This window comes from Lissotriton helveticus, chromosome 6 (assembly GCF_964261635.1).
Source record: "Lissotriton helveticus chromosome 6, aLisHel1.1, whole genome shotgun sequence".
NCBI lineage: Eukaryota > Metazoa > Chordata > Amphibia > Caudata > Salamandridae > Lissotriton > Lissotriton helveticus.
This window is the reverse complement of record NC_136067.1, coordinates 1,794,315,104-1,794,338,214: the sequence shown is the minus strand read 5'-3', so window position 1 is coordinate 1,794,338,214 and position 23,111 is coordinate 1,794,315,104.

Genomic DNA, 23,111 nt, shown 5'->3' with positions numbered 1-23,111 from the left:
CACGGTTAACAGTTCAGACTTTGTCATTGTCTTGCTATTACCATAACAGGTATTTTTGAACCAGACTAAAACGTATTTATGAAATCAAGCATTTCGGTCTGAAGGACTGTAGACTATTACGTGGTGGTACAACATGTTATTGGTGCTAGACGACATTTCTGCCCATCCCTCTTCTAAATCTAAATCAATGCTTTTAAAGCATGCCCTTTTAAACTGGTTGGTGGTATTTTTAAATATTCAGCTATTTTTTTAGGTCTTATTCATTTCTGTCTCTACAGTGCATTTTTTTTGTTGTCAAGGATGTTGGAGAGTGAAATGGTTAATAATATACAACTGAAATCAGATTACGATTCAATGCATTTGTGTCAGTCAATTAAAACCATTACAAAAGGATAACAAGCATTTCCAATGCAATAGGTCTCGCATTTACGCGAGTTTGAGCTATTTACATTGGAAATAACAGTGCAGTTTATTTTCGTTTTCGTTTTAAAAACATAAATAAAAGGCATTGTCATTTACAATGCCAATAGCTTAAACTTGTGTAAATGCGAGACCTATTGCATTGCAAATGCTTGTTCTTGTTGGCCATTTGTAATATAGTTTGATTCACCCTATCTGGTTTGAGCCAGAGATCCGCACAATTTATGACTTCAAGGTGTTCTCAATATGTATGAACCAACACAAGCTGCTGCAGTTCAAAGTTTTCGATCATCGCGGGCCCTAATGCCCAGTCTTGTTACCAAAGAAACATGTAATCCTCTCCATTGAGGGTTGGAGGAAAGGTTCATTGTTTCCCATTGTTGTACAGCTCTTTAAACTTTTTTTCCTATTCGAATTCAGGATCAGATTGGAGTGCTGTAACTGCTTTGCCTGGAACCGTGGCTCATCGTGGACTTTTGAAAGATGAAGCATGAGGTGGTCACTTTCGATTCTTTCATCCACCCACAAGTCAATGATCGAATACCAAGCCTCTGCCTTTATCATGATGTAATCAAATATAGTTGCTCGTTTTCCTACATGAAAAGTAAGTTTTGGGTGTTATCAGACTTAGTGCTTCATTTACAAGGAATTGGTGTAGGACAGCACAGCAAGTCTTCTTGGTGCGCTCCCTACACCAATGTGAAAGGGCAGAAATGCACCTTATTTATGAAATACTGTGCAGTCCTGTCCTTTTCTAATATGCCGGCGCACAGTGGGCTGCCGACGCAGGCATCTTGCACTATGGTGCAAGGGTGTCAGCTTTGCATGCAGGATCGTGTTTGTGCAAGAAGGGTAAAAAGAGTCCTGAGAGGCATTTTCCTCTTTCTATCTGTGCTGCAAAATGCAGCACACATGGAAAGAGGAAAAAACTAGGAGAACAATTATGCCTGTTCTGGAGAGGCGTAAACTTTTGGCTGTGCCCCAGGTTTACATGATTTTGTAAATCTAAGGCAGCGTCAAAATCAATGGGTGTTGTGTGGGATCACCCACTGCAACGCCCATTGAACGCCTCCTTCAAGCAGAGTACGGCAAGGCAGCGATTTGCACTGCCTTACCTTACCTCATATCTATGAATTTGTGTCGCCTCATAGATATGATCGAGAGGCCTGAGCCACTGGAGCTTCAAATAAAGTAATGCCCTGGCGTCGCAGGCTTCTTGGGATTAAGCCCCTATGCTCACCCGTTGAGTGGCCTCAGACCTGCTTCACGAATTATTTTGCACAATAGTTTCCCTTTTTTAATCGAACTGAATGTAGCCTATGGATGAGGCAGGATAGCAGGCCCCATTCATTGTCCTCCTCAATTACTGCTTGTTCCAGCAGAATCGGGTGAAGACAGGTGTTCACGTCCCCACATAGGAGGATAATTCTGACTGAACTTTTGGATCCTCTGCCATTCCTACCCATCTGGGGGACATAGGTACCTCTTTCCAGCCCCAGAGTGGGAAATGAGGTACCAACAGCCTGTAGGAGTGCCAATCTTTCTGCTGTCGCATAAGGCGGTAAGGATATTTCAAAAAGATCTATAGCCATTTTACCATTTTCCAGCGTTATAGGTTGAACATTCTTGTTTACAGTTGTATAGGTTATATTAACCTTGACAGTGATGCTGGCTTTTACCCAGATGAGGAGGCCACCCTTGGCTGGTCCTTTTGACTATCTAACGGCTGGAATGTCAAAAGAAAAATGCGCGCCAGGTCATCATTTTCCAGTGCCCATGTTTCTTGTAGGCAGCAGATATCTTGCATCTTCATATCCGCTACCCAGTTCTTGACTTCCATCTTTTTGCCCAGCCTTGCAATGTTCCAGCTAAGTAGCTAGAATGATTTAGCCGCAGGAGGGAATAATAGCCTTTTCCCTATAACTCTATTAGCGATATCCCACCTGGGTTGATGTTGTGAGTTTGGCAAAATAGATGTTCCTGATGTTGTTTGTCAAGGGAAAGTTGTTTGCAAGAGGATGGTAATGAGACAGTCACAATTTCTTGGTTTGTTCCTACATGAAATCTCAGATTTTGATGTTACTTTGAGGGAGGGGAAGATAAGCACCACAGGCGCTTTTCAAAGCTGGAGGAAGACCAAGCCTTATTTTAGAAAACGGTCTTTGTACCTTGTTTTGGCCCTGTCGAACACTGGAGGATATGGTTTGATATGTTGTTTTGCTACTGTTATGTCCCAATTTACAAAACATTGGCATGTTTGCAAATATAAATTGCTACAGTGTTCTTACACCAGAGAGTTAAAGTATGCTCTCTTCCGAGACGGGTTAACAATGACACAAAACTAATACTAACCAAGTCACTGGACGTTATTTGGTACAATCCTGGCGTATTGCATTTTGCACTAAGAAACAGTGCCTAATGCAGCAGGACATATATAGCGAGCAGCTGCTCACTCTCACTGAATGTGCTCTTGCAGTAGGATTTTTTTCCTCCAAATTCCTGTTAATTATTTGAGCGTGCGTAAGTATCAGTAATTCTGCATCAAAGAGTAAGGCGGAATTACTGGAATTACTCTGAGTACTCCGGCGTATAGGGGGACCTTCTTGTACATAGACACCCTTGCACTATGAATGATAGATTTAACCCAGATCTCTTGACTGGGGAGAATGTTTGAATCATTTAGCATTCCGTCCATCATTTGCTGCAGTTACACTTTTCGTCCTAAATGGGATGGGTATGCCCAGACATGGGTACCTTGCTCACTGTGCCACTGGATTCAAGCTAGCCAGGCTGGTGAAGGGTGACATACCCCGTAACTGGTCCTAGGACGATTATTTCCGGTCCAGGGAAGACCTGGCTTGGCAGTTCGGTCTGGACTGTTTCCATGAGGCACAGTGTCAAGACTTATTTGCATATGGCTGGGTCCAAACTGGTGTGGCGTATTGGCCAAAAGAATGATGGATTTAACCCAGATCTCTTGACTGGGGGAGAATGTTTGAATCATTCAGCATTTCGTCCTCAAAACTCAAAATGATATTGGACCAGGGGGGTAACGCCTCCATTCTCCTTCTTGATCTAAGTACAGCATTTGATACTGTTGATCACAGTACCTTGATACATAGACTAGGGGAGATTGGGATTCAGGATAAGGCTACCCAATGATTGTTCCCCTTCCTAAGTGAAAGATCTTTCTAGTGCATGGAATCGGGCCTCTTCTCAGACACGCTCGCTGCCCCATATGGAGTCCCTCAGGGATCGCCACTCAGTCCCACCCTGTTTAATGTTTACATGAGTCCTCTGGCACAAATTGTAGAGGAGTTTGGACTGGCAATTGTGTATTATGCCGATGGCACACATTTGGTAATCTCAGTGTCTGATGCTACCAACTCCAATCACCTACAACTAGTTCCATGCACGGAAACAATAGCTAAATCGATGGCCAACTGCTGTTTAAAACTCAACGGGGAGAAAACTGAGCTGGGTAACGGCACAGACCATTGGAACAGGATCAGCAGGCCAGACAACTGGGGTCCGCCCCCGCCCCCAAGCCCTCCGTCAAGAACATGGAGATGTGGCTTGACCAGAATCTTTCTATGAGCTAAAAAACTCTCAGCTACCTGCTTCGGTATCCTCCACTTGCTCCGTAAGATCATAGGCCTTCTTCTAGACCAGGTGCGGAGAATGTTGATTCAGGCTCTATTGGTCTCAAGATTTGATTACGGTAACTCAGTGTATCTAGTGGGCCACAAATATGTAGGCAACAGGCTTCAGGTTGTTCAAAATACGGAGGCCAGGATGCTACTCAAGATTCCCAAGCAGGAGTCAGTGAAAGCCTCACTGAGCAAACTCCACTGGCTTCCTGTCCAATCCAGAGTCAAGTTTAAGGCACTCTGCCTAGCCACAAAGCCATGCACTGTGGGGGTCCAGCCCTGTTACAGTCTCTTGTTTCCCCATATGTACCCAACAGGTCTCTCGGGTCCTCGTCTGATTTCCTAATGAGGGCAATGAGGATAAAAAGAGCCAGATGGGGAGGGAAATCCTTCACTTGTCTGGTCCCAAAACTTTGGAACTCTATCACCACTGAATTGAGACTTCTGAAGGACCTACGTAGTTTCAGGAAAAAACTCAAAATTTGGCTCTTTCCATGATTGTCCTTCCACACCGACCCGCCACCCACTCTGCAGCGCTGGGAAGCCCTTGGGCAGCTATGTGCTATACAAATCACATAAACATAAACTTGGAGAAATGCATTATTTCTCCTCCTTGTCTCCTTTTTTCAATGTGTGCTGCCTTGTGAAGCACACAAGGAAAAAGCAAAATGCCATGGATTGTTTTATGTACAGGAAGGTCCCCCTTCTTGTACATAAACAATCTGTAAAGAAAAATGCAATTTTGTGAATTTCATGTGTGCTGCATGAAGAAGCACACATAAAGTGACAAAATGGCATTTTAGGATTGTTTATGTGCAGGAAGGGACACCTTGTTATACATAAACAAGCCTCCCTCGCATACAGACATCCTTGCACTATGGCACTAAGGCGGCACCATATCCTTGTAAATATGGTGCAGCCTTGCGTTTCAGAAGTGGCGGAGTGAGGCGTTAAGCCATGACGGCTAACGCCTCACTCCACTACTTCGTCATGCATATGTCCCCTTATCTGTATACGAAGTGTGTGGTAGGCCAGTACACACCAGAAATGCATTTACATTAAAAGCAGATATCCTGTCACAATGCCTTTTGTTTCTATAAGAGCTCAGGCCGCTGGCTGTCACAGTAATGAGAGCGTGAAACCCCCACTTCCTTTCCTGTTTACATTCACAGCTCCACCCTTCCATCTCACCGTATGTTCTGAAACACCTAGCACATAGAAGGTACGAGTAACGCTACTAACACTGATTGTATTGTATTGTAATTGCATTTATATAGCGCTTACTACCCCTGACGAGGCGTCAAAGTGCTTTTTCGGCGAGTAGCACGCTACTCTGGGAGCCATAGAGGATTAGTGTTGAATTAGTATAGTGAAACATGCAAGTAAATTTTAAGTGGTGGATAGGTTAGTCAGTTATTTGGATTCAGCAGGATAGAAAAAAAAAGGTTTGTATTTATATAGCGCTTGTTACCCCTGATGGAGTGTTGAAGCATGCTACTCCGGAAACCCATAAAGGATTAGTGCTGAATTAGTATGGTGAAATATGAAAATAATTTGAGTGATGGATATTAGTCAGTTATTTGGAGTGAGAAGGATAGCGGAGGGCTAAAAGGGAAGAATGGTTTGCATTCATGTAGCACCTGTTACCCCTGATGGGTGTTGAAGCGCTTTTCTGGCGATCTGTTACATGTTAATTAGGCGGGAAGGGCACTTTACTCCCAGTGTATGGCTTAAGTACAGGGCACGCTTTGTACTAGTCACAACCCCCAACAGCCTGATGCCGATGGAGGAGAGCTAATCTCGTCTCTGTGGACTAGCCACCCCCAAATTCAGGAAGTCCTCATGGCCGAATTGGGAATTAAAATCAGTTGTGGCAAAAATGTTCAAATCAGTCAGCCCCACACTGCAGGCGATGGGTGGGCATGGTTAAGTCATGGCAGTCCATCCTGCTCTGAAGCAGCCAGGGTTGGCTTGGGATTAGCAATCGGCCCAGGCAGCTAAAAAAAAAAGTGGCCCACATTTCCATATTGCCTTTCCGCAAAACACTGCTTCGACAAAATTACATTTTTAAAAAAGGGGGCGATAAAAAAATGCAGATTAGTTTACACTGGTGAAACACACCTGAAAATAAGTGAGGCCACTTTTGCTCGGGCCGCCTGCCCCCGCTCAAAATGCATACATTAATGGGGCGGCCCAGCGAGAGAAAGGGAGTGATACACCTCCGCCCGTTGAGAAAAGGGAGGTAATGTACACCCATCTGCCTCCAGAAAGGCCACTCGGGCACCCACTGGGCCGCTGGCGGCATTCGAACACAGACACCACCCAAAACAGACCCCAGGCTGCCCAAAAAAAAGTGCGCATGACTGGGCACGGTGGAAAAATTCGCCGACCTTCCCTACTCATGCGCACTTGTGCTGCTGCCTGCCTCTGACGATGCCTGTCAGTCAACATGACGCCGGACCGCCCACCCCCTTCAGACTCTGAAGTGGATGGGCGGTCCCACGTCATGCTTACTGACATGATTGTCAGTTCACCCTCGGTGTCTCTGAACTTAAGTAAACTGAGAGTTTACTTAAGTTCAGAGACGTCGAGGAAGCTGCGGGGTGTGGGCGGCTTGTGGGGCAACGCCCCAGCGCCCTAATGGATGCACCGCCACTGCGTTGAGTGCCCCGGTTACCAATCCAACGCTGGAAGCAGCCCCCTGGCAGCAGAGAATTGCCAGTGCGGCAGAATAGCTTGCCCAGGCTTGCCAGTGGCTACTACTTTTTACAGAATGGTTTGCAACATCCCAGTGTGGGAGCTGTACTATTAATACACGTATGCATAGTTAGCATTTTGAATGTGAATACAATTGATTTGCAAAGCACGGTTAATGAATACAAATGCAAGTTTCAGTTCCTCTTGCAGTTTCATGCACGCAGAAATTGGAAGGCTGAAGTCTGTCTTCGAGGGCAGTGCTGGGCCTCTGCAAAACCACCGACGCAGCCTTAAATGATGTTACACTTACACGATAAATTGCAATTCTAAAACCACATTAAGAAACTGGTAATAATGCCTTAACCACAAAAGGGGAAACACTGAGGAGAATGTAAACACCACACTGTGAAACAAACCGCCCCCTTCTGCGCCGGGGCACCACAAACTGCATTTAACGACTTTTGACGTTTCGTATTCGACCTCCCTACTTGTTTATTTTAGTTTTTCAAGTTTTATATAGCGCGAACTTGACCCGAAGGTATCATAGCGCTTTACAGAGGTTGCACAGCAACATTTACAGGGAATTCAGAACGGAGATTACAGGGTGAAAATATACAATCCGTTCTGATGTGTTTATTTTTATTAAGTTACAGCTTTAAAGAAAATTACCAAATGGGTTTGTCATATGCATAAGTTTGACCAAATGGATTTATTACATGCATGTCTAAGAAGAACCGCATTGTATTTCCGCTAAAACAACTGCTCCTGGCAGGTGGGTAGTGAGGTGTGAGACCCTAAACATGCTCGCTCTTACTGATTTCTTTCTGTGTTTCTTTAATGAAATTACTGTTGTTTTGCTGGGCTGCCGATGGCGTTGCTAGGGAACTATTACATATGTAAAGTGAAGTAATCCAGTCAGAATCAAGACAGTGATAGCCAAAGCAGCTCGTATTATTTTATCAACGGATTCTCGTTTCATATTCTTGGAACTCAACGCTGTCAGCCTCTTTTAATGGTAGTCTTCCCAAGCACTTTGGATTAAAGGATATCGAACCTGGCTCCTCAATAAAACGATTTAATTCCTTTCCTTAACAAGCATCGGCAAATCCAAGTGCTCCATTTTGAGTCCTAGCTAAAACATGTTAAAAGAGCCTTCTGTAGTTAAACAAACGGACCTAAACAAAAGAACGAGCCCTCTCCGTAGATCATGCATCTGTAGGATAAATAATTTAAAGTGCCGTGATTCTGAGTACTTTTGAGATGTGAAATAGTTCCTTGTGCACTGCTTAGGAGGCGTAATGATACACCAAACAGCCAGTGACATATTGTGCGAGAGCTATACTCCTCTGGGGGAGTTTAAGCCCTCTCTACGTAAATATTTTAAAGAAAAAGTAAAAACCACTCCCCTGGCGCTGCCGACAGCCTGGGAAGCAATGGGCGGTGGGGGTGAGCTGACACCGGCGCGCCTAGGTCAGGGGGACCCCTCCCCGAAGATAGCATTGTGGCTGATTTGGGTTTCGAGATGCGCACTAGTCTTGCATCCTTCTGGTCAACACTGTTCCACCCTGTCTCCAGGCATATAAGTTCTAGAAGAGCGGGGATCACTCTTTGAAAGGGGACACGAGGAGTAGGTGGTGCGGGGTGGTCCTGCACAGGAGGCGTCACTCAATGTTCTCCTTAGGGGCGGGACAGGAGGGCAGCTCAGCAGAGGCATCTGTCTGAAGGAAGCAAGCGGGGAGCATCCCGGAAGCAATGGTGAGGAGGTTTGCTCGTTGGCCTCTCTGGAGCTATCTGGAGGGTAGACCAGGTCCATAGGGCTAAAAGGCCTCTCCCCGCCTGTTGTATGTCTCATCTCGGGCTGCTTCAGCTCGAGCTGCTGTGGGAATTGGCTGGGTAGTGTCTGGACTCTTATCTCTGGCACGCTCGAGTTTTTCAAAGGTCTTTAAAGACTATTTGCATATTTACATACGTTTGTAAACTGGTTACCGAGGCATCGTTTTTTTTCCTTGTTCCAGTATTCCCTGGGTACCCACTCTGCCTATCTCTTACATTTGAATTTTACATTTACTGCCGTAGTGTGAGAATGCATTTCATGAAAAGGAAAATAAAATAGGGTTGCCAAAAGAAAAATGCCATCCATGTGTTGTTTAAAGAGCCATTAAAGACCTTGTTTCGAAACTAAATAGGGTGATAAATAAAAAAAAGTATATATTCATTTGTAATGTGACTTTACTATCTTTGTTCCCTTTAATGTTCAGTCATGGATCATTCAGGCAGCCCTAGAACACAATTAAAAGTGCTTACTATTTAAATTTGCTGTCCAAAGAATGCACAGATAAGTGCTGAAAATACAGCTTTAGGTGACTGTTTTTTTATTTGTATTGTCTTGGACATCAAACTAATGAGCTGGCAACCCTAATTATAAGACTGGAAGTTTGTTGCAGGATCAGCACATTATTTATTTCCTTCACCCTCGATCCCTGATTAATGCCTTAATAGCAATAGTTTAACTTGTATCTGAAACCATACGCCACCGTCAATTACATGCTGAGTTACTTCAAGTGTATGGGCATGTACCCTGCATTCAGACAACTCACTCCTCAACCTTGACCTTCACTTTCACTCTCACCCTGCACTCACAGCGATCACAATGCAATCACACTGATCACCATGCACTCACACCATTTACCCACTCACTCTGCACTCACAGTGATCACTCTGCAGTCACAATGCACTTGTGCTGTTCACCCTGTACCTCACTCTGCAGTCACATGAGAACACTACTCACCCTGCACTCATGTGACACTTCACTCACTTGTCCCCCTCACTGCTCAATCTGCAATCTCACTCAATCAAGACCATCACTAACCATTCATTCGTCCCACTTTGCACTTACATCCCCACCCAAATTAATATGGTCATCTCACTCACCCTGCAGTCACTCCTCTTCCCCTACTCTCACACTGTTGCATGCTCACAGTGCACTCACATGGGCACTTCTGCCACCCACACAGCACAGAGGGTTAATGTGCTTGTTCGGTGGTGGAAAAGAGTGCTGCAAAGCGGGTGTAGCTAGGGGAGGAAGAGTAAGGGAAACACTGGTTCAGAAAGGGGGAGAGTAACAGCAAAGCCTAGAAGAAGGAAAATGGGCAGCAGGGGAGGTGGATGTGGTGATGGCTAAAAAGTTGAGGGCCCAGTATGCAGGGAGCCTCAGGGCAGGTGAAGGTGATAAAGGTGGCATTCCAAGTCCTGCTTAAGTTAGTGAGTGGTAAAGTCACAGCAGAGGATGATGGTAAGAAGAAGGCAAGAGAGCAAAAAGATTGCGCCAGAGCAAGTTCATCAGGGTCAGAAGTGGCGTCCATAATGCTTGGGTCCCAAAGAGGAAGATGGGAATATGCAGAGCGGGAAACATCACTTACAACGCAACTTTTACCACGCAATGCTTTTACATCGCAACTTTTACAACGCAAACCATTACAACGCATTGCGCTGGGGGGGGCTCTAGGATAGGGAATATATTTAATTTACTATCCAACACCTTCCCTACTATCCACGGGGACTGGAGTTGGAATAGTAAATTAAATAATTCACTATCCAGTGCCCCAAAGCACTATGTGTTGTAAAGGCATGCGTTGTAAAACTTGCGATGTAAAAGCATGCGTGGTAAAAGCATGCGTTGTAATGTCATACATCCTGCAGAGCACGTGTTACAGGTTTTGAGAGAGAGAAGATGCTGGACTTGTATTTTAAAATGTTTTCCCTGTTGTTTGTCGGGGGAGAGAAGGGTCCATCATTGTTCGGGGGCAAATGGGTGGGCCCTACGGAAAAGCCCCCAACAAAGAAGGTCCGTAGGCTGTCACTGAACAGAAAATCTAGATTTGCTATAATGAATGTCATAATGGGACAGGAGAAGTCACACTTGGCATACAGCCTGCAGAAGCATGGCGAAGACATCAATGCATTGTATTTGAATAACAAGAACAGTAGAGGCTGGTGCACATGTGATGAGAAGTTCAGACAACACAAGGTCAAATATCAGTTTATAAGCTAGGGAGAAAAACAGGAAGTACTGGACAGGCGCATGGAAGAAGCCAAGTCTGCCCTTTGCAGGAGCCGCTTGGAAAAGGGGCACAAAGGGATAACGTTGATGAAATGCCCAGGAAGAAAGGCATATGTTGGCAGCGTTAATCCAGCCAGTGCTTCTTGGCCTTCTGGTTCTGGCACTCATGCAGCAGATGTGGAGGATTACACCCATTCAGTAGGTGTTTTAAGGTGGCTGGAAGAGAGAGTACGGCATTGAGCGGTGACTGGCAAGGGGTAAAACGAAGCGACGGAGGAGGAAAGAGTGGGGCTAATCAAGAGGCCAAGAACTGATGTGGACGATGTGGTTGGCCAGCCTGCTCCAGGGGGAATTGAGGTGCCGAGTAGAGGGTTGACAGGATTTCAGGGGAGGGGCTGAATTTGAGTTGAAGGCTTTGCTGAAGGACTTTGTATTCCTTAGAAGTGCCCATCACAACCATGCTCTGCTGTGAGTTTGAAATCAGCTAAGGAAAGGCCGCAATTGCTGAGAAAGAAGGTAGGGAAGGAAGGAAGCATGACTAAGCAGGGCAGTGGTCCCATTTGCAGATCTCCCTTGGGAGAATTTCAGGCTGCCCGTTGGATTTGATACCCAGAAAGGAAAGAGAGGAGTTTAGGGTGATCAACCACCTGTCTCATCTGGATGGGAGCCACTTGATTGGGGGAGGGGGCATTGCTCAGTTTCATGTACATCATTTGAGAGGGCCCTGAAGGTGGTGTGACAGCACAGGAGATGTACCCTTTTTGCAAAAGCAAACATCGAACCAGTGTTCAGGTTGCTGCTGGTGGATCCAGACCATCCACTGCAACCTATTGAGCTTCATACTGTAGGCTGGGTTTTATAGTGGTAAATGTTTGCCTATTGTGCTTTCTTTTGAGAACTTAAACTCATTTTCACAATAGTTTCTATGCTTTTAGGTGAAGATCTCCGCCGTTGAAAACTCCGGTATGCAAGACTCTAGAGAAGCAACATTCAGGTGACCTGAGTCATACGCACCTGACTTACATTAATGCAGCACACACGTAAACACAGCCCAGGCTTTACTCTCTTCTCCATGCAGCAAAAATGCAGCAAGCCCCCTTCAAGAGTAAAAGAAACTTCTATGAGGAGAAGACAAACCTTATGTTTATCTTTGTTGTTATTTGTTGCAGGGAACTTCATGATCAGCTGCCATTTTCCCTCAGCAGGGGTTGTCAGACGCAAGTCAATGTATTGGGGGTATAGGTAGGCAATATGGGAGATTTAAAGAAAAAATGGCAGGACAGGAAGAAGCAGAAGCAACGAAGGAGACGTTTTGCAAGATACAGGTGGCAAAGGTTCTTCCTTGGGGCAGACCCAGTTCTCATCTCACTCGCACCCCCTCAATGAAAGCATCAAGACTTGACTATAATCTGCCTGTTCCAGGGAATCCCATTGTCAGGCCTGATAGCGTAAACCACTATATCCACCTACTCCATCTCTTCTTCACAATCTTGCCAAACTCCCTTTCACCCTCTCACAAAGGCACACATAACATACTTATACATAGCCTAAACACCCCCCCTTACGAGTTCATAATATATAAGAGTTATCTTATGCACGTCAGACATGACATGAAAAAACTGAACTAACATTTCGAAAAAACATAAAAACCTGGTTGTTCAGATCTATCTGATCGGGCTGCCTTCTTAGCATGTTCTCAGGCCCTGCTTTCGGGAGTGAAACCTAGCGCTTAGGCGCTTTGGCGCTTTGGCTGGCCGGGGCAAAGAGCCGATTATGGTGATTATCAGAATGTCAGCAGTTTTTAGCCAAAACGATTCCCCCACTCTCCCTCACGCAGGCACATGTCCCTGCCATGGGTTGACACGTGGGATTTTTCAATAGGTCTGTGTGCCAACTGGACACCAGGATCTGCATTATGTAATGGTTAGACCGTCACTGTTTGTGCCAGGTGCGCCTTTAATTAGGTGCAAAAGGGGACAGTGCGCCCCATTACAAATAATGCACTGCTGGCAGGCGACACGCCAACTTGTGCCAGCCTTGGGGGCAACGTACTATTGAACAATATAGAAGAATTCAGTCCCCGTTTCTATACTTTCATAGTCAGAGTGTGACTACTTGATTGAGCACAGAATTGTGTGCATCTTCCACAGCGAGGAGCCAGGTGCTGTTTGGATTTTTTGCTAGCCTTGGTGGGACACAGACACATAGCTTTACTCTCTCACAATACTTTCACAGGAAGATCCGAGTCTGATCCTGATTCCCACTGCCCGGGTCATTATATTGGTTGTTCTGGACCACTCTTTCCTCTCACAGTGCTTCTCTTTCCATAGGAAGCACAGTGAGACCCAGAGGTCATTCTTGGCACGTCCCTCCTTGCTGAGGCGCAGACACACTGCCCCTTACTCTTCTAATACTTGCCAACACAGATCACACCTAGAGAGGATAGAATCTGCCAACAGTGAAACTTGGGTGACACTTTCTTCTACACCGCCCCTCCTACAAGCACATTTGAGACACCCACTTCCCCACCTTCTTGAAGGTAAACATTAATAAAAAGCAAAGAAATACTGTTTGTTCTCATAGGAGACCTGACCGATATAGTGGCAAGAGCAGCAAAATATGTCAAAACACTGTGATTAAACATGAACTCTAAAGCAAAAAAACTGGAATATGAAACAGACTGTAAAATTTAACGTATTTTATGTGACTGTTTTGGGAACTTTTTTTGTCAGTGAATCTCTTTTTATAGTACAAGCGCCCTGAGACCTATTGGTGATTTGTGCGCTGTATAAGAACCTAGGACTAGTACTAGTACTGTACTGGAACTACAGCACGACCCCCATGCACCTTCTTCCAGTGGGAGTTGGGTTTCAGTTTTCGAGAGAATCCAGTTGTCCTGCAGACCACCATGAAAACAGGACAGCAGCTCGAGGAGAAACACAGGCCACAGATGAAAGCGATGAGAACATCCAGGAAAACCCATGCATCCAAGTCCTCTGTGGGAGACTGGCCCAATACACAATCCCCATGCACATCTCTTCAAAACGTGATTTACCTTCAGTGGAGATCTGGTGGATATTGCATCTACCTAGAGACTCTTCACCTCATGAATATCCTGCAAGCACCAGACTGGATCCAGAAAATTTGCAAAAGCTCCGTTACACCAAAAGGTGGTGGCATGGCTCCTCATAGACTGAGACACTTCTAGGAATGACATCACATAGCCATATTTGGTGTCTTCTTAAGGCAGCACTCGGTCGTCACCTATTGTCCTTTATCTCATCTCCCTTAGAAGCAGAGAAAAGCCTGATAAAAGGAATGCAGTGCATAAAACCAACCCATATCCCAGTGTACACACGCACCATGCTGTTGAGAAGGAAACAGCGGTTCGGCTAGGAATATGCAGGTAAAGTATCCACCAGGAAGATTATCATGCAAGTCGTTGCTAAATAATCTAAATGCAGATTTCTTACCCCACGAAACGATAACAAAACAGTACTCCATTTTGGAGAGTCTAAGAAGAAAAACTGCTAAAGGGTCTCCAACTACAGCCAATTGACTAACTAAATGTCTGGAATCGGAGGTAGAGACATTGCTCCTCCTGTAGGCTGGAGAGGCATACCAGTCGCAAATAGATTTAACTGATAAGAAATGGTGGATTGACCACCATAGTGTACTGGTCAGGGCAGCCCGGGCCCAATATTTCTTGGGTCAAAATCTCCACAACCATCTTCTAGCTCCCCGAGATCCTCCTCAAACATTGTAATCCCTGACAGGACAATGGAATTAAAAATAATACCACCTAATTCCTCCATAGAAATAACTGCTGCTTCATCAGAGACTTTAGCTGCTAAGAATGAGACACCTGGTAGTGTGGGGGAGGTGGCCATCCCAAGATCATCAGAAGCAGGTTTGGTCCATGATAGTTCTATAATCCCTGACGTACCCTCTAAAATACAATTAAATGTTCCGTTGTCAGAATTGTATTCCTTGATAGGTACAAAAGCTTCTAACGTTCCCCTCGAAACTAATGACTTGTCAAACTCCAACTTAACCCTTTCTGTTCTATTTTGGAACGTTGCCGGTCTCCGCTCCAAAACAAATCTCAAAGCATGGACAGATACAGTTAGTGTACACCAGATAGTATGTTGGCAGGAAACCTGAGCCATTGCGCCTATACACCTCCTAGGTTATAAAACATATCATGTCCCAGCTAGCTCTAGAACTTTCGGAAGACCTAAGGGGGGTCTCGCTGTATACACCGCAAACAACTTACCACCTATGGATATAACTGTTCTTCTGTCTGGCGAGAATTTTCAAATCTTAAGGGCTTCATTTAATAAATGCATGACGTATTACCTGGTTAACTTTTATAACAACCTTCAGTCAACTGATTGTGCTAAAATTTTAATTGAAATTACATCTTTTTTAAACGAACAGCGGAATAAGCACTTTTCCTCTACCTCCTATGTGATTTGGGGGGGGGAGATTTCAATATTTCACTATGCAATAATTACAAGAATGGCACCTGCGGTCTTCAGGACGAAAATGGTTGTTCCCTGACACACTTTACGCATACGAAGCTAGGTAATTGCCTAAATGAGTGTCTATTTTCCTTAGAGATGGACTTTGCGAATGATCTTGTAGATCCCCCCGCTGATTTCTTGCCAAAGTTCCATGGTAGGGGTCTGTCAAGTGTCATCGATTACATTCTATGCTCCCAGATTATAAAGGGTCAACTGGTAACTATTAAAACAGGCTCAGATATTAGCAGTGACCATTTTCCTAATATTGTTACCCTGTCTATTAAAAATGTTTCATCTCAAGTAACCAGGCCAAGTTTATTGAACCAACAATCGTTGTCTATGGACAAAGTAAACGGCTTTTCTGTAAAATGGTCTAAAATTGACCCAGCAGCAATTACCAGTAAAGTGGTATCCAGAGCCCTTCCATGGATGAATAATTGTTTAGCATTAGACTCCTCACCCCAGCTGAACATAACCAGCTTTTTGGAAACTATTAGAATCATACGGGAGGAGCTGTCTTGTAATCAAAAGTCCAGAAAATCGGAAACCAAAGGCTGGTTTAATTCAAAATGCCGTAAAGCATTAACTGACCTAAAAACAGCTCTTCACGACCCAGTTAGAGACCGTGCTGAAATCACTAAACTAAGAAAGGTTTATAAACTAGCACAGCTTAACCGTAGGAATGAAATCAAGAAGAACTTGTGGGCCCAATTACATGAGAGCTGCTTATCCAAAGACAGTTCCCTGTTCTGGCATACGGTAAAATCACCCTTCTTGGTAGATGCTTCATCCCCACAACATCTTGATGTTGCAGTGACGGCTGATGAGTGGGTAGCCCACTTTTCAAAGATATTTGGTGGTCCCCCCGAGGATACTGACAACGAGGTTCACGTGGCAGGTGACCGTTCCGGGGACCATATATTTCCTATTGACCTTCTCTTCGACCATAAGGAGGTCATTAACGCGCTGTCATCCTCCAAAACCGGTAAGGCCCCCAGCCCGGATGGAGTTCCACTAGATATCTTTGCACACAGCCCGGAACTCTGGTCACCTCTTGTCACTCAGGTTATGGCAGCAGTCCCACAAATTGGTCTAATAGACTCCTGGTCCACTTCCATCCTGCTCCCAATTTTCAAGAAGGGCAAACTTAACAACCCAGCATGTTACAGGCCCATTTCCTTCCAGGACTCCCTGGGGAAAGTTGCAGATCGCCTGATCTTGGAACGTCTCCAGGATTGGGAGTCTACGAATAACATCTTGGCTGACCTGCAATATGGTTTCCAGGAGGGACTTGGTACTGTGGAGCAGGCATTGAATCTAGCCCTTTTGATCGGTAAATATGTGGGGGCTAAAAGTGGTAACCTGTATTTAGTCTATGTAGACCTCAGCGCAGCGTTTGACTGCGTCACTCACTCAAGGCTGTGGTCTATTCTCGATGAACTGGGGGTTGATCCACCTCTTATCCAATTCCTTTGTGAACTTTACACAGACGCCACTGCATGCGTTAGATACGGGATTGGTGGTGAACTATCTCCATCATTTGCCGTTAATAAAGGCGTTAGACAGGGCTGTGTCCTGGCTCCCTTCTTATTTAATCTATATACCAACGGGCTGGAAGCGGCCATGCTCGAAGGGAGTCAGGACCTTCCATCTATTAATCATCGCCCCATTCCCGCGCTACTATACGCAGAGGATTCCGTAATTCTAGCCAGAACCTTAAATCAGCTACAAAGTCAGCTAAATAAATACTGTCAATGTATGCTCTCTTTAGGCCTAAAAGTGAATAAAAATAAAACCTATGTTATGCATATCGGTCCTAGGGCGAAGAAACCTAAAGCAGTTTTTATCGACAAAGTTTTATTGGAACGCACCAGGGAATATCCCTACCTAGGTATTTTAGTGGACGATAGATTATGTTGGAAACAAGCCCTGGTTAGTAAAAAGCTACTTTTTCAGAGAGCGACCTCAGCTCTAGTTTCCTTTTCAAGGAAACTGGGTAAGCCTGCTCCAGTGGAGTTGCTAAAAATCTATCAAGCAAAGTGTCATAGCGTAGCAACCTACAGTGCAGGGGATTGGGGTTACGCTCCCATTGATACCCTTCAAACGGTTGAGAATGGGTTTCTTAAATACTTATTGGCAGTACATCAAAGTGCTCCAACATACGGTTGCCACATCGAGCTGGGTATTGATTATTTGATAGATATTATTAGATGCCAGCCGATTTTGCTGTGGCACCGTATCTGGACCAAAACACAATGCCATCTAACCCGCTCTCTGATAACAGATTGTTTGGCCCTGGCAAACTGGAGTAAAATCCCATGGCTTCTGTACGTGTCCAATTTCCTTAAGGACTTGGACTGTACTTCTTATTTATTAGAACCTTCTATGATGACAGACATCACCAGGAAAGACTTGAAAAAACTATGCTTAACTCATCTTAGAGAACTACGTCTTTCTCAAGAAATAAGTAAACCCTCAAACGTACAGATCCTATCAGTCCAGACTGCTTTGGGTATCCAACCATACCTAACATTCCATCTAACTATTTACGAAAAATATGTACTGACTAGGTTTCGATTTAATTCCTTCTTTCGCCTAGTTACATTTCCAAAAGAGCAGGACTGGTCACTTAATCCAACGAAATGTCCTTGTGACGGCATATCATCCCAGTCTACGATGCATGTAATATTGTTCTGTAGATACTATGAGCTTCCTCGCAAGCGCTGGATTATTCCCTTACTGCGAACAATGGGCCTGAGAACATGTCGGCCCGCTTATCTGGCCCTACAGTTTTTGGATTCTCAATATACTGCTAAGTGTGTAGCTTGTTTTCTAAAATCATGTTTAAAAATTCGCTGTAATTGCGGAGTGTTCCAGTTTACTCCATTCTCTTGTTTTGTTAGCCAATGAATTATTGTTAGCAATGGATTTAAATGACATCTGTTTTTAATTGTATTTTGACATTGTGCTTTTTTATATGTATTGTAGTGTTTTATCCTTGTACTTTTTATGGTTTCGCTAAGATGTAACCGAATAAAGGTTTTATGACTGACTGACTAACTATTCAACCGTTGGCACTGGGTTGCTTTATCAGAGACAGATCAATAGCATCCCTAACTGCAGCAGCACTAAAGCAAGATAGAATGCGAACTTAAGGCAGGTACCCTCTCATGCCCCGGGCACGAGTTGACAAACATACTACAGGGTTGGAAGTCATAAAATGCACCCAAAGCTATGCGGAATATCCCCCCACAAAAAACACAACGCAACCAGTGGGAAACAGAATTAATCACGCTAACAAAACAGCGATGAGTAGACTCAAAGATGGCACCTTTACCTACAGTAGAGGGAGTCAGAACGGCCTCCGGGAACGCAGTCAATTGACAGGAAAACTGCAAGAGACAGTCATGGGTTGACGTGGCTGACCAACAACGTTGGGGAAGGGCATTCTGAAGGGCGTTTCTCCCAGTTTCTACACCCAACTTGTGTAGTAGCACCAGGAATGTTCCAAACGTATTTTGGTGAGCCCAAGCAAACAGACACTAGTGATACACACATGGATTTACAGCATGTCCAGGCAACAGTGTTGCCTGGACAATAGGGCACCCATTTTGTCTTTTTGGACAACAGTCCAGTGTATGGTTCAATGTGTGCTTTATGGTGTCCCTGAGCCTCTGCCACCTTGCTCTACTAGTTTTATAGGTTATGTGGCTGGCTCGGATGGAATCATCTCAGTGTATAGGTGAGGTGGGCCCTATTGTCTGGGTTTTCAGTCTATTAGCTCCACCAGTCCCTGATCAGCCAGATTCAGGTTTGTAGAGAACAAGGATCTCTTAGGCACATGCATACTTTATGGAGTAGGGCTCAGAAAGAGTGTTCAATTAGGTGTAGCATCAGCACACATGGGATTGCTAAGTTTCAAAGATGTAAAGAAGTGTGGCATGTTGGATTGGTCAGAATGAGTCATGGAGGATGCGGCTGGGAAAACCTCAAGGTTTGGAAAAACACTGGTTTTGATTTGGGGCTGCTGTACTCGCCTGGGATGGGTATGGAGCATGGGGTCTTGGAAAAGAGGACCTACCAAGGGTGGGACCTGGGGCTCCTCCAAGTTTAAACCCATGTAGTACACCCTGTCCTTTCTTAAACTCCCATCTATTCTTTGTGGTAAATGAATTTTATCACCACCCACCTGGCATTGGCGGGGCTCTTGTTGCTGTTCAGTAAGCCTCCATAACGGGTTACTTGTCACTTGATGTAGTGTCAGTTGAAACACCATTGCAATGAGGAGACTCTGAACGTATGCCTTCTGGGTGAGCTTCCAGTACTGGTATGGGGTGCTGTGGTGGGCATTTAGACAGGGAAAGATAGGATGGCAGTCATGGAAACTCAGTACGATTGCCCAAAGGCATGCTTTGGTTGGTCCAGCTGTGGGGCTGCTGTAGCCATCACTAGTTTACTTAGCTGACCTATGGTAACATGTGACACCTTCCCTTTACAATTTTGGGAGTGTATTTTTTGCATTGCAACATAGTTGAATCAGCAGACTAAGGTGGATGACCCTCCACTGCCCACCGTCTGCAAAAACAGAACCGAAGAAGAATGGAGCTAAAAGACTCGACATAGGCAGACGCAAAACTCACTTGAACAGCTGTCCAGGCTGCCGCCACAGGTTTGCTCACTGAGGGTAGGAGTGATGGAATCCATGGAAAGTCTGGAAGTCTGATGAAGCAGTGGACAATTGCCCATGCAAGACTCCCTCCTCACGGGTACTTTTACTTTTTCTTTTTCCGTCCACTTATTGAAGTCAGACAGGGACCAAAGACCAATCCACACTGACCCAGCCACCTCCAGTGTAGATCTGGTCTACCCACCAACGGCCACGTGCCGTTTTAAAGAAGGCACATGAAAAACAGAAAACGCTTCACTATCAACTGGAATCGAGGCATGGGCACCAGAGCACCTGGGTGGCTCAAATGATTACAGACTGCCTGGGTTGTTGCCTACGCATAGGTTTTAAAATAAAACATTAAGTGCTTTTTTTTTTAACTTAAACTGTTCTTTTGTTGTGTGTCTATATGTATGGCCCAGAAAAACATAGTAAAGTGGATAGAACCAGAACTCTCAATCGATACCATAAATAACTATTATAAGGGCACATCAGATGCAAGGCAAGGCCAACGCTCCCTGAAGATTGCAAGCGGTTGTAAGTAGTCCACATTAAGTTGCAAAACTTGCAGCAGACTTTTCAACGGACAGCTGCCTGAACAATGTAAACCCTACACGCACGCTTCTAAAGTTAAAGGTCATGTAACAAGGCTCTGCCAAGACAAGTGCCTTGTCGAAGAGTTAGTTATATCTAGGAACACTAAACCAGATTATGTGGTTTACCCATAATGCCACTGCTGTATGAATGATGCGAAATATATCAAAGTTGGATACAGACTCCACAACAAGTATCCTTTTCAGGAAGACTAAAGCCCAAAATCTGACGGGTGGCATTAATACTAAAATTCTGCGTTCGAATGAAAGCAGATTTTTAACTAAACCAGGGACAGCTTAAGGGTTGTGGGGGCACCTGGGCCAAACATTTAGCGCCCCAACCTCATTCGGAACAACTTGCACTTCCGAATGATTCGCACATGGCAGGTGTGAAGGTTTTTTTGCTTCTTAAAACATTATATATACACACAGATATATCTCATCCCCCCCCCCCCAAAAATAAAAGAGCGTGTAATGTAGTCAATAAGAATGATCGGGGCTGGGCATGTATCCCAGTGATACAGGTCTGTTAACCTGGCACAAATCTTAATTACAGTTCCAAAGTATTTAAACGCATATGCTAATTCTCTGCGGAGGGCCTCGTAACAAGAGAAGGCACCGAGACGCCTTTAATATAAGAGGGTATCCACACTACTCAGGAGAGGTCAAATACTCATTAGGAAAGTGCCAGCAGTTCTTATTAACAAACAAGTACTCTGGGAGTGGGGAGTGTCATATGAGCATGTCAAGCATTGGAGCATCCCGGAATTATTGATGATGCCAGTACCATAATTCCTTATCACATCAGCAATTCCTATCCGGAATTGCATAGGTACATGGAAAATTCCCCTTGGAGATTTCCGCTGCTTTTTTAAGTAGGCAAAAACGTGGGAGATAACTGAGGTGGAAATGTATCATTGGCTCATAACATGATTTGTTTATCAAAAGTGATAGGTTAATAGGCGGTGCAGCATCGCAAGGATAAAAAGCTATTTGCCAGTTGTACATCTATTGTACTTATGGGCTAGCAAACTTATGTGCTACCTTGCCCCAACCCCTTCAGAAATGTTTTAATATGCGTAACATTCTGGACCAGAGGTGCAATGAAAGTTTTTCCTGCACAAGTGAAAGAGAGGGCTGCTGTGCTGAGAAATGCAAAAGCAAGAATTAATGAAGGGGTCGAGACCTCGGAAAAGAACACCACATCCTGGGTCAAAAAACAGAGTAGGCAGGTAGACAGCTGGACGAGTTTCCCACTGCCAACATAAGTAATAAGAAGTTTGCAAAATTAGGTCCGTCACATTTTAACATAATACACAATTTGACAGCCTCAACATGAGTCACTTTATAGAATAGTTAAGTGCGCACTTAACAAATAGGTTCACGCAAGTTAACAGCCTCTTCCGGGTTATGTATCTCACCAGCGCATTGGTAGAGGGTCATCAAATACCTGCCAGCGCTTCCGGTGTGCTCACCGCTTTTGCGGGCGGAAGCCTGCAGATGATATTTACTAGTGTGTTTGAAGCTCCTCTGCAATGGCAAGAATACGATTGAAAAAAAAGAAAGAAAAAAAAGCATTTTGTTAAAATCTGCAAACTATTCAAGACTGATTCATGTGGCAAAGGCAAACCCTTAACTAATTAAAAAAAACTCAGATTAGCATTAGTCCAGTAACCATGGCTGTGAAGCAGCAACAGAGTAGGAGGGAATAGAACCGAGAAGAGCGTGGTCATATCCAGGCACCCAGCTTAGAGTTTCATGTGAACTGCACTGGGGAAACAGATTTTTCACGCACGTGGTACAGAATGCAGCGAACCGGAAAGAGTATTCATAATTAAGGCTGGGGTATTTTGAAATCCAAGACACTCGCCCTCTGCCGATATACTGGTCTTACTTAGCCTGATCAAAATGCTTTCACTGCAGTTATGTGGTGTGTGTGTGAAGAGATGAAGAGTGGAAAGAACGCTGCAGGTTGCCGAGAGTTGCTATTAGGAAAGACCATCTCAGAAGAAAAAGAAAAAGGGGGGCTAGATTAACTAGAAGCAAGTCATTGTGTTAAACTGGATTGGATGCGCGTGCACTCTCGGCCAATCACAAGTAACTGGGTAGTCTGCAAAAGGGAGAAGTCGCGCGGGTCCTAAAAGGACAGCTAGACTTAGGGGTGGGGGCAAAGTTTTGTAACATTTCAAACGGTGGCAAATCTGCCTATTTAACCATGCGGGTTTCTGGCACTTTGCAAGTGGGCGGTTAGTCACGTGGTCAAGAAGGCAGCTCCAGTCCAGCAGGACAGGCCGGTCAGCTAACTCAAAACGTACTGGAGCATATCTAGCTAATGCCCTGGCTGCAGGGCGTTACACGTCAGATGGTCTTTGCAAGCACATGCGTTCACCAATGCCAGGAGTTTTTGCGTGCATAGGAAGCGCGAGAACGTGGTACTAATGCAGCTGGTGAAAACGAGCACAATATCTACCTATAGGTAGGTAACAGACGCTTTAGTTC